General features: G+C 41.5%; 1 protein-coding gene across 1 annotated transcript in view; it reads right to left on the bottom strand.

The window, feature by feature from the left end:
- Window positions 1-13083, bottom strand: part of Btc (betacellulin) — a 55187-nt gene that overhangs the window by 10419 nt on the left and 31685 nt on the right. The gene's annotated exons all lie outside the window — the stretch shown is intronic.

The following is a 13083-nucleotide window of genomic DNA, read 5'->3' as shown; positions in this document are numbered from 1 at the left end:
CTACACACATCCTCCTGTGCACTGTAAGTCTAATCTCTAGATAACTTGTGACCTAGAGTACAGAAATGCTGTGTAAGTAGTCATTACACTGTGTTGTCAAGAAATGATAGCCAGAATGGTCTGTGGATGTTGGCACAGGAGGAATTCCACTGGGGTATTTCCAGTTTACAGTTGGCTGATTCTATTGAGATAGAACCCACATACACAGTAGATGGCAGAATGTCACAGAGGAACTGGCTGACCAGGTTTTGGTGGTGACTTGCTAACCACGCTGGCTGACAGCTGATGCATGCCAGACATCAGTGGGACTCATCAGGGGGACTGATGTTTCTTTCAAAAATAATTGTATCCGTGTGTCAGAGGCAAAAACCTGGGTTATTTGACAAATAACTTCATAGCTCAACTTCCACTGTGGAGGGTTTTCTATTCCCAGAGACTGGTAAGAGGTACAGGAATACATCAAATACACAAAGAACACCCTACCTATCCATCTTAATTGGGGCAGTAGAATAAATCAGAAACAATAACAAGTAATCAACCATAAAGACCACCACAGGCACCATGTAATCAGGTGCAGTACTGAGGGAACCAGTGGAAAGAACCCGGGATTCAGAGGGAGGAAATTAGTGTTTATATTTTGGTTCTATCTTTCACTGTTTGAATCAAGCTACTTAAACTTAATCAACCTAACTAAAGCCTCAGTTTGCTAGTCTGTAATATGGAGATGATAACCCCAACTTTAAAGAGCTGTGGAGATGTGTACATAAATTACCCATGGAAGTTTCTTCCAGAGTGCCTAAGACAGTAGGGTCCCCAGCACATGAGTCTATAACCTGGCCTATCTTGGCAAACTTAGAAGAAATCTTGTGTAAGTATGAAAGGTGCTTCCTTAATCAAAGACAATTTCCTGAAGACACAGACTGTAGGAGGCAGTAAGCAAGCAGTTTACTTACGGGGAATGTCCGGAGCAAGGGCGTGATGTCAGGGGTCTCGTGCGGCATTGGGTGTGGGGCAGGTGCAACTGAACAGAAGGAGCCAGAAATGGGCAGCTGAGGATCTGGGCACCGGGGTTAGGGTGGGGTGGAACACCTCAAATGTCGGTAGGCTGAGTAAAAGCCAGGCAGAGAGAGCTGAAGATAGTTCTTGTGGGTGGAATGAAACAGTGCTGTAGAACACTCTAAGCTGGAAAGCATTCTCTCTATTCATCAGCAAGGGCACCGCAGACTGGGATGAGTAGGAAGAAGAGGGGCCCTGGAGAAAATGAGGACAACCTGAGCCTTGCAGACAAGAGTGACACCAGCCCAGGAAAGGGCACTGAGGGCAAAGAGACGAATTCAAGAGGCAACAAGATCCCAAGGCAGCTCCTGTGTGCTCACTCCAGGAAGCTTTTCCTGCTCAGCAAAGTGTACTTGGCTTTAGATACAAGGGATTTGGCTTTGTAGTCTAAGCAGTGCTAATTCCCTGAGTGGCTGTGCCTCTTTAAATGTATCTAAACATTTAATAAACACCACACCAAGTTTAATTCCAAAAGACAAACTAACCAGCAGCTGCTGGCTGCAGCAATTTGATCAGTCTTAGTCCATCTACCCAGCACAAATACACGCCAGCAAGACTGCTGCCAGTTCTGTTCTGATCACTCACAGAGCTCATGCCACTGCCAAAGAACCAAGCTCATAAGTGTGCCCAGCAATATTTGGATTTAAAACCTTTCCATGCCACCAGGCAGAAAATGTCCAGTGATCTCTCCATGGAACTTGCAGCTCGAAAGAAAAATAAATCATACATATTGCCATGTAAACAGAACAAAACAGAAACGCAGATGAGGTCCCTCCTCCCTCTTTCCTGGAAATGAGAAGCTTGTCTGTGTTCTCCCTTTTGGACTACACCTGGAATTTCTATTGCTTCTCATCTAGTATCCATCAAGGACACAATTTCTGAAAACACAACAATTATAAGGCAGCACATTTTTCTGCTTATCATGAGACTTGATGGTGGAGGGAACAATCTACCCTTTTATTATCTGGAGATGTGTATCGGGAAGAAGGAAAGTTAACCCAGTGACAAAAGAATGATTAGTCCTTACCTAGGTGTGTGTGGTGATGTGTGTGTGTGTGTGTGTGTTTCTCTTTTGAAAAGGGCATGACATGTCTTGAGACATGTAGCAATCAGGAAAATTCTTGATCCTAAAGTGATCTTTTCCTTCCCACTTTTCCAACCAGAGCCTCCCCTGGGAGCAAGATGGTGCTACATAATTTCACTGGAAAATGAGATCTTCTCATTTGGCAGGCACACACAATCCCAAAGGTAGACAGACCCAAGTGGGAACAGAGTTCAGTCTCAGCGTGGGGCACTAAATGCCAAAGACTCTAAAAGCCAATTAAACAAGAAACTCTCGCAGGAAGGACCAGAAGCAAGGATGTGTCTTAGATCATATGATCAGTTAGAGGAGAAGAGATCATCTTGTCAGGTCTCTCAGTCAGATCAGATGTAGCAGGCTCCTTTGGGGTATGCTAGAGGGCAGTAATTTAGTAGATAACCTAACGAACTAGTCCAGTATGAAAACTTTCTCAATTTGCTGGATGCTTTGATTAAACACGGTGTGATTCCTTTGTCTTTCTTTATAGGATTCTAATACTTCAGAAGAGGTTCTCTCATGTCTTTGGAACCGAATTCTTCAGAACGGATATATTAGGTCTCTTTTTCATAATCTGTCACTCATTACTCCAGCAATGCTCACTATAAATTTATTTAATGGTTCTGTAAATGGCACTGGCTCAGAGCCTTTATTCTGCAGTCAACCCTAATGACAATCAACACTACAATTATTACTGCTAGTGCTTTTCGTCATAGTCACTGCAATGATTGTAACCTCACAGTATTTCTAGCCCCTGCACTAGACAGACAGCAAAACTCTGTGTCACAGACCTAAAGGCAGAGGACACACTTTGAAACAGAAGTCCCACAGGGTTAACAAGGAGCAAAGGGAGGGAAAACAAATGACTACACATCCATCTTTCCTCACACATATCTGACTAAAAAGGAAGCGGAAGTGCACAGAAGAGAGAAGTGGTCACAGCAAAACATAAAATTCTCCCTCACCTGAGGCACAGAGCAGAAGGGTTTAATATTCAACTCTGGCTTCCAGTCCTCTTCCCCATATGGGTTCCCTCACTTTACATCTTTGTAAGCCAAAAGGCTAGGAAGAAAGTTCATATTTTTCAAGTTAACTTCTTCTTACCCTGCCAACTATCTCAAGGAAGGAAATGAAAATTCATGGTGCCTTTGAAGAAATGTCATATTTGGAGATGTATTCTAATTGAGGATTCCCATTTGTTTTACATCAAATGACATTTTCTACAGAAAAGCAGAAAGGGAAGTTGAATCTCATGCTGTCCTTGTTACCTTGTCCTGGCTGCCAGGATGTGTCTGGGGGGTGAGGATACAGCAAGTTGAGCCTGTCTCTCAGCCAAGAGGACTGTGCCAACCATAGGCTTGGGCTTCACTCAGAGCTTCCCTTTTCCATTCTCCTTTCAAGGAAACAAAGAACTCAATGCTGCTGTGGTTTGGATAAGTGTCCCCAAAGACCTGGTTGTCAAAGACTCGGTCCTCAGCTCAGGGCCCTGTTTGGAGGTGGGCGGAGCTCTGTAGGAGGCTGAAGGTCATGAGAGATGTGTTGTCACAGGGGACTATGGGATGCCAGTGTCCTGTCTTTGCTTCCCAGCCACCACCATGAGGTGAGCAGCTTCCTCCTCCACAAGTTCCACAATGATGTCTGCTGCCCCAAGGCCATCCAACCACAGAGCAAGTCCTTCAAACCTGAGGGCCAAAATCAACCTCTTCTCTTAATACATTGGTTAGTCCAAGTGTTTCTTGCCTTATTGGAACCCTGAAGAACGCACATGCTGAAATGTGAGTGTGTTTGCGTGTGCCAAGGAAGACCACTGGACAGGAAGAGACCTGTTCCTATCTCCTTCTCAGGAGCTGGTGGTACAGGATTCTAATATAATTGACGCCCCTTTGCTCATTCTCCTTTGCTGGTTTTTCCTCACCTCTGAGGAAATCCAAATCTGCTATCTTTAAACATACCTTCATGGCAACAATTTTAAAGTTTATTTTCCATCCCAGATATCTTCCTGCCATACCCAATGAATATCTCCAGTTAATGTCTAAATGGGTGTTGCAAGTTAACAGCTGAAAAGTGGAATTTTTAATCTCATCCCTCAAAGGTGGTCTTTTCTTATCTCAGTAAATAATATCCATCCTTTCTGCAATTTAGGCCAAATATCTTGACAACGTCTGGACGTATTTCTCTCTTACTCTACATCCAACACATCAACAAAGTCTGTTCCCTGTACTCAAAATATACACAGAATTATCTCCCTATCTTTTCTCCCATGGCTTAACATCACTCCAAGGCTGGAAGTGCTCTCCCTGGCAACTCTTCCAACTGATCGCCCTGCTTCTGCCTTGGCCCCTTAACTGTCCAGGCTGCACAGGCACCAGCATGATCCAGCTGAAACGACTGAGGGTGAAAGCTGGAGGCCACGTCATCCTCGGCCAGGATCCATATGCCAATACCTCATCTTCCCCTTGGTGCTCTCTGATTACTCCTGGCTCTTGGAAGAAGGCCTGCTGCACCCTAGGCACTGATGAATGCCCAGCATTAGTGGGCTATAAGTGGCACCTGCTTCTTGCTTTCCACAATTTGGCTATATTGTTTTATATCAGGAGTCAAACTTAAGCCCTAGGTGACTCAAATGGGCATGTCAGATGGTGGACTGGGTGAGTATACCTTCTCCCTCAATGGCTGCCATGGAAACTCAGGCCCTGGTCTGTGAAGTGTCAGGGCTCTGCTGAGTTATGTGCACCAGAGGTCAGCGTGACCCCAACTAAAATCCTTTCCCTTGAATTATGGTTTCTCACTGACCCGATGGGTTGCATGCTATTTGTACCTGGTCCCAGTACCAGTTTGTTCTATCCAAGCAAGATAATCAGTGCTTACTCCCTAACAGCCCTGCCTGGCACCATCAAGCCAGGTGTTCAGCAGTATTTCACTAGATGCCTTCAAAGCATACCCGGCTCCCTATTCAGTCCCACAATTGTATTCAATAAATACTGGTTGCACTTGGGAGCTTTTGTCTTTGCTGCCATCAGCAGCACTGACCAGGACCCAAGAGTCAACTTCTCCACTCTAAGTCTCGTTTCTGTCTATTCTTGAATTCACCTTGTGCTGTGGTGGCTCACAGGCCAGGACCCATGGCAGAGGACCTGGTAATGTACCCTTCCCCATTCCCTGCAAACGCCAGTGGGATGAATGAACGCCCTAGGCAAGCCGGACAGAGACTATCTAAAAAAGAGATGTGTAAATGCTGGGCTACTTACATAAAACTATAGAGTGACTCAGACACAGAAAAGGCACATAAAGACCATCTGAATCACTTCCTCACTTCACAGGTTCCAAACTCATCTCTGAAAGCCCAGGTGGCTCACTCAATTCACACAGAGAAGATGTGTTACTGCTCCATACTGATTCCTCTTTCTTTTTTAGGATTCTTCTTGCATGTGCTGCATTTCAATCTTCCCACATGATTCTAAGCAGTTTAGTATGGTGATCAAAATGTTAGCTGTACTCGAAATATACACATTAGCTATATTCAGGATATCATCACTGTACCTTTAAAAGATGATCTCTCCAAATTCATGGCTACTCTGCTTATTGTGTGACTTTAAACACATTACTTAGCCTTGCTGTGTCTCAATTTCTTCATCTGAAGAAGGGTATAATGAAGGCATCTCATAGGACTAAGTGAAAATATACGTAAAGCATATAGCACAGTACTCAGCATGCAGCAGAAGTTTGATGGATGATAGACGCTATTATTTTGATTAAAATGGTTATTGTTTTTTCTGGTGATGTTATGTACACCTTGATGCATAAAAGTTTAATAAAATAAAATAGAAATGAAAGGGAGAAAAGAAAGACCAAAGGAAGAAAGAAGGAAAGAATGGAAAAGAAAGGAAGTGAAAAAATTATTCAGATTCAGCTCTAATGGAGCCCCTGTATAAGAGTTAGCCTGTGTAGCTTCAATACTGAAGCACCTAGCTCAGTCATGTTTAATGTCATTCATGCATTGCTATTTGCAGATACTTTAACACAATGCGGTCATTTAGCCTGCTAATATAAAGGTTCAAAAGAAATTTAAGTACTACTACCCCTTATGTCACAAAAATTTGGAAGCCCTGTTCCTTATTAGCATTTTCAAAATCACATCACTTGATTTTTCAACATCAAAGGAATCATCTCTTTGGAGGTTTTTGTTTCTTTGTTTGTTTTCCTTTTGTATGGATATTAAAATAAAAAATCTACTAAGAAAAGAGAAAACCAAAGAGATAAGTATTTTTGCTCTAAATTTCTGGTTTCTCATTTGCTTCCCCAATTTTGTCCAAAATATGACCATCTTGAAGCTTGTTTTCCCTCCATCTCCAGGTAATAGTTCTCAAATAATAAAATATATTATTGTATTTTCAAGCCCATTTGCAAGAAAGAATTCTATATTCTATGTAGAAAAATCCAATATAGTTTTGCTGACATCCAATTATTATTGTGCTGTTTTTCAAAACTCTGACCCTCTTCCAAATCACTGCTCTAGTTGCTTTTCAACTTTGCTAATAATGGCACCCAAGTACCCATAAGCTCTCACAATCCCACCCTAAACTCCCACATGAGTGAAAATGAACAGAAACAAAAATGACAGTAAAGAATCCAGGATTAATAAATTTGTCTCTTCACAGAAGCTGCAGGAAGAAAGCAGAAAACACACCAAAAAGTACTGATTTGGAGATTGTTCCCAGATCATGCCTGAAAAAGAAATTACAACTGATGGAAATTCCTTGGGAAAAACCCAGAGAAAGGAATGGATTTTACTGGGAGGAAAAATAACTAATTTCTTACTGATCCTTCAGAGTACAACTGGAGGTTTATGTAAACACCCTAGATTATTCAAATATGCCAAAATGAGTGTTTTAATTTTAAAGATTAAAGTTAGAGATCATATTCTACACCTTCACACTCTGAGAAGTGGGCTTTAATGCAATGAATGGCTGTGTCTGCAGCCAGGACCTTGAAAGAACAAAACATTGAGTTCCTCTGGGGGTGACACTGGGACATTCTTCAGGGGCATATGCAATCTTTAAAGAAAGAAACTTTGGTGCTGGAAGGAGAAAGATGCCTGAGATAAGCAGAATTGGGTGAGAAGCTGGGGAGTTTTCTGTCCAGTGATTAACTTAACCCCCTTTTTGTTAAACAGTATAAGGAGAAATATAAAAACAACATCCACAAAAACATTAGAAAAATGGGAGTGACATCAGCAAATGGCAGAATAGAAAGCCTTCACCTCTCCTTCCTCCCATGAGCACAATGAGTCATCAACAAAATCAGGCAAATTCCCTTTGTGAGAAATTCAGGAACTAGGGGGGAAGGCCTTGTACTCTGGATGAGCACAAAACCACCACATCCAAAGCCAGTAGAAAAACAGGGGACATTTTCTTAGAGACTTGTCACCTACAGTGCTGTTCCTTGTTTCTCCTTTGGAAGGAAGAGCCAGACTGCAAGTCTAACACCTCAACGTTTCTGGGGATGCCCAGAAGACTGGCTGTTGTCTTTCATTTTAGGGATGCTGGCAGAACCTGGCAGTCTACCTACCTGGAGCAATGAAATTGGAGGCAGCAGTTATGCCTGGCATTTCCATAGCCCATCCCCCTGGTTCACCCCTGAGCAAACAAGGGAAGAATATCCACTCCCAGAGTCTCCAGGGGAGGAAAAGAGCAGGACTTCATGGTCAGTACCCAGATTTGGATGGGGGCTGTCAGAGGACTTGTTTCTGTCTCTCCTCTCTTGGCACACTAGAGGGACCCTGCATACACTGGCCATCTGAAAAACAGTGAGGACAGGCCATGGCTGAAGCTAACAGTAGTTCCCATTCCCACCAGTCAACCACATCAGCACAATGTGAGTGGGCAAATGCCCAGGTCCCAGATTCTCCCTGCAGAGGAACACAGTCAGACTGTTCAAACTTTCCAAGGCTGCCTGAGAGACTGACTTCAGCCTACAGCACAGTGGTGTACTCTCAAGGCCTGGGAGCACTAAGAACAAAGGAATGCGCTAGGCTTGCATGAGGACGTGCAGCGCCCCCAAGTCTCTGCCTGGACTGAATGATGAGGGTCTCCTCTCCTACAAGCCAGCCTGTGAAAACTGCAAGAGGTCACTGTTTTCTCTCTTGTGCAGATACTACCCAAAGACTCAAAGAAAATGAAGAAACAGCAAAATTATTCCAAAGAGAAGATCAAAACAAACCAGCTGTAATGGACTGGAGAAATATGTCACAAAGGATTCAAAATAACTCACTGTAAAAGTATCCACAAGATCAAGAGAACAAAGCACAAGTAAAAATTTCTACAAAGAAATAGAAAATAATTTTAAAAGAGTAAATATAAATCTTGGGGCTGAACTGAAAAATTCACTAGAGAACCAAAAGCAGATTGTATCAGGCAGAAAAAGAGATCAGTGAACTAGAAGACAGGTCACTGGAAATAAAACAATTATGGGAGCAAAGAAACAACAGTGAAAAAGAGAGAAGAGGCTTGAAGGATTCATGGCACACCACAGAGCATGCCAGTATATGCTCTATAAAGGTAAGAGGGAAACAAGACAGAGAAGAAGGCAGAAAGCATATTCAAAGAAACAGAGGCCAAAAACTTTCCAAAGTTAGGGAAATAACTATGTGTCCAGACCCAGGAGGCCAAAAATATCCCAAATAAGTTGAACCCAAGGAATCCACATCAAAATAAGTTATAGTCAAATTTTCAAAAAAACAACCAAAATGAAGAGAAAGTTTTGAGACCAGCAAGACTTTTCATGTAAAAAGAATCTTTGCTAGACTATCATAAAATCTTAATAGAAATCTTGCAGACCATAAATAAGTAGGATGATATATTCAAATCATTGAAAGAAATAATGTCAATGAAGAGTACTATACCTAGCAAAACTGCCCATAAATAATGAAAGAAAGATAAAGACATTCACAAACAAAATCCACCAAACCCACCTTACGAGAAATGTTAAAGGAAGGAAGTTCTTGAAGTTGAAATTGAAGAATGCTAACCAGTCACATCATAAGAAAGCATACATTTTTTTGGTAAATGTAAATATATAGACAAATTATATTGTATTACTACATTAGTGATGGTTATGTCACTTTTAATTCTACTATACAAGTTAAAAGACAAAAGTACAAAGGTAATTGCAAATATAAAATTCATTAATAGATACACATTATGAAAATAATGTACATTGTGACGTTAATCACAAACTATGGAGTGGAGAAATGTACAAGTGTAGAGTTTTTATATGTGATTGAAGTTTTTACCATCTTTAGTCTACCCTAATTATATTTTACATAAGCCCCACAGTGACCACAAATAAAATAATTACAGTAAAACACATAAAAGAGAGAAGACATTCAAAGCATATAAGTACAAAAAAAGCCACAAAACCTAGAAGAAAATAATAAAAAGGAAAGGAAGGACAAAAGAACTACAAGACACACAGATAACAACAAACTTACAATATCATTAATCCTATCACTAATGAATTCCCTGTCAATAATTTACTTTAAATGTAAATGGGTTACATTCCCCAATCTTAAAATATAGAGTTCATGAATGGATACAAAAAAACAATCTCTTGCATAAGAGATTCACTTTAGATTTAAGGACATATATAGACTGAAAGTGAAGGATGGACAAGCTTCCATTCAGAGATCAGGGTCAGCCATATATGTATTAGAGAAAATAAGCTTTGATTCAGTATCTGTCACGAAAGACTAATGACAAAGATGGACATGTGAAAGATAAAATTTGCAGCTCACCAGGATGATGTAATGATTATGAATATATATATATACATATATATTATATATTATGAATATATATATGCACTCAACATCAAAACATCTAAATATACAAAGTGAATACTGATAGAATTGAAAGGAGAAATAGTGATCACCAACCACAGGCCAGTCGTGAACACACACAAGTCCAGTGAACAGGGCACTCACATGACAAGTTATGCAAAAAAAAGTCACTACTTACAGACAGGCAACAAGAGACAATACCTTACATCAGCGGAGAATGAGTCTGTCAAGGCCCAGGAACACTGCACAGGGAGATGGATTCTACCCAGTGTCTCCCATGACACTGCAGGTAAGGGCCCTGGAAACCAGGTGCCCATGGGCCAGTGAGACTCACCGGTCTAATGCACTGTGGAGCATCTTGTTTTAGGAGGGACAAGAAAAGACCTAGGCTACTCTGGCCAGTTCCTCCTATGTTGAAAAAAGCACATTCTACAGTTCTCCTTGAGAGAGATGAATGAGAAAGGGGAGAGATCTGGGTTGGTCCAAGACCTGTAGAAAGCTGTCCTGCTGACAGCAACACTAATATCAGAAGCCTTCAACATCTCATGTTCAGTAACGGAGAGAACACCCAGACAGAACACCAGTAAGGTAACTGTGGACTCCAACAAGATTACAGACCACACAGACCTAAAACACACAGACAGAACTCATTACCTGAAGGCAGAAGAATACATACCTTCTCAAGGGCACGCACAGTATTCCTCAGGATAGATCACATGCCAAAAGGGTATTAACAAATTTATGAAGACTGAAATCATACCAAGTGTCTCTTCTAATCACATGAAATGAAACCAAATATTAATAACAGCAGAAAGAAAGCTGGAATAGTCACAAATATGTGGAAATCAAACACTGTAATCCTGTACAACTGTTATGGTTTATACCTAAAATGTCCCCCAAAAGTGTCCTATGTTCAGAGGTGGGATGTTTAGAAGGTGAGTGCATTGGGAGGGTCTGTACTCATCAGTGGATTAATCCAGTGATGAGTTCATAGTTGAATGTGTGGTTAGAAGGTGAGGCCTGGTCTGAAGAGGGGACTCATTGCAGGCATGATGTAGAGGATGTATTCATTCTGTCATGTATTCATTCTGTCTCCTCTCTCTCTCTCTCTCTCTCTCTCTCTCTCTCTCTCTCTCTCTCTCTCTCTCTCTCTCTCTCTCTTTCTCTCATCTCTCTCTCTCTCCCTCCCTCCCTCCTTCCTGGCTGCTGCCATGGGTTGAGCAGCTTTTCTCTTTTTTTTTGTTTTCGCTATGAAAATGCTTTAATGGTGGTGTCTGTACAGCATGTGATGTCAAGACAAGGACAGCAGTGCACACAGTGAGACAGGGCTACCAGAGCAGACTGTGGGCGAATAAAGAGTTCACACCACTTCCACACTTTACCATGTCTTTCCACCATGGTGTTTCTGGCTTGGAGCCAGCCAACCATAGACTAAACTCTCTAAAATTGTGAGACACAATAACCCTCTCCTCCTTTAAGTTGTTGGTATTGGGTATTTAGTCCCAGCCACAGGAAAGTGACAAAATCCAACAACCAACTGGCCACAAGTAAAATTAAAAATGAAATTAGAAAATATCTTGAAACAAAGATATATCATATAAAAACTTATAAGATGCAGCACAAAGAGTACTTAGAGGAATGTTTGTAGTGACAAATGCCTACTTTGAAAATGAAGACTTCAAATCAACAGCTAGCTTTACACAGTATTTCTCCAAACCAGACTTACAAATGGCCAACATGGATATAAAAAGATGCTCAATGCCATATATCATCAAGGGAATGAAAATTAAAACCACAGTTAGAGATCACTTCCTACTTGTGAGAGTTGGAGGGAGGGAGGGAGAGAGAGAGAAAGAGAAAGAAAGAGAGAGAGAGAGAGAGAAATTGGAGTAGTTGGAGCAGTTGTAAATTGATGGTGGCAGTGTAAAACAGCACAGCTGATATGGAAAACAGTATGAAAGTTCCTTAACAGAATTTGAAACCCAACTACCATATTCCTATGACAGCAATCTCACTGCTGTGTATTAAAAAAAAAATGAAATCAACAACCCAGAGAGATGTCTGCACTATCATTGGTCATTGCAGCATTATCCACAGGAGTCAAAGGTGGATATAACCCAAATGTCCATTGATAGATGAGTGGATAAAGAAAATATGAGATATATATAAAATGAAATCATATTCATCTGTTTAAAACAAGAAAACCATCCAATATGTCACATCTTGAATGAATAAGTTGAGGGTATTAAGTGAAATAAACCAGGCACTGAAGGACAGATATCAGATGATTCCATTCACATGAAGTATCTAAAACAGCAAAATTCACAGAAGCAGAGAGTTGTATGGTGGTTGCCAGGGTCTTGAAGAAGGAAGAAACAGGAGTTTTATTCAGTTATGCAAATGGATAAATTCCAAAGATGTGCTAATAGCATCATGCCTAAACAAAACTATATGTCCAGCTTAAAATTTGTTTAAAAAGGGAAATTTCATGTTAGATGTTATCATTACAGTAAAAGCAAAATTAGACAACTTATTTAAGAGGATTATGAGGAAGACTTTTGAACATTGTCCATTATCAGATCATGGAATCATTTCTTGAGAAATGCCATCATTTAAGACTGCTGAAACCAGTCCACAGAAACACACAATCACACACAGGTGGCCGTGTCCTCCTTCCATGGTGACAGGCCAGGCCTGCACAGGTGACCTAAGATGCCAGTGGATTCCCCAGCCCACACACCCTGCTTCCCACCCAGAGCTGTGAGGATGAGCAGGAGAGGCCGGAACTGATGACTCATAGCGGGGAGACTTGCCCAGCATGTTCCTGGCTCAGCGGCAGCGTCCCCAGGGTGGCAAAGAAGGAGTGTGTCATACCAAATCACCGTTCTCCCGGCTCAGAGAGGACTCCAGGGAATACAGGAGGTTTCTCCACTCCACCTGACTTTTTGAATTGGCCTGTGCTTTCTTCGAAAATCAGAAACAACCCTTGTAGAAGATCAGATCACATAATGTACACAGAACAACAGCACCTCAGACCAGGGTCAACTAACTGTGGTCTCACAGCCAGACCTGGCTGACAGCCTGTTTCAGCATCCATGCAACACAGCCACAC

Source organism: Heterocephalus glaber, unplaced genomic scaffold, assembly GCF_053883595.1.
Source record: "Heterocephalus glaber isolate CG9 unplaced genomic scaffold, H.glaber_assembly_v1.0 deba00001504, whole genome shotgun sequence".
In the NCBI taxonomy this organism is placed as follows: domain Eukaryota; kingdom Metazoa; phylum Chordata; class Mammalia; order Rodentia; family Bathyergidae; genus Heterocephalus; species Heterocephalus glaber.
Note: the sequence above shows the minus strand (reverse complement) of the source record. Positions and strands in the feature narration are given on the sequence as shown.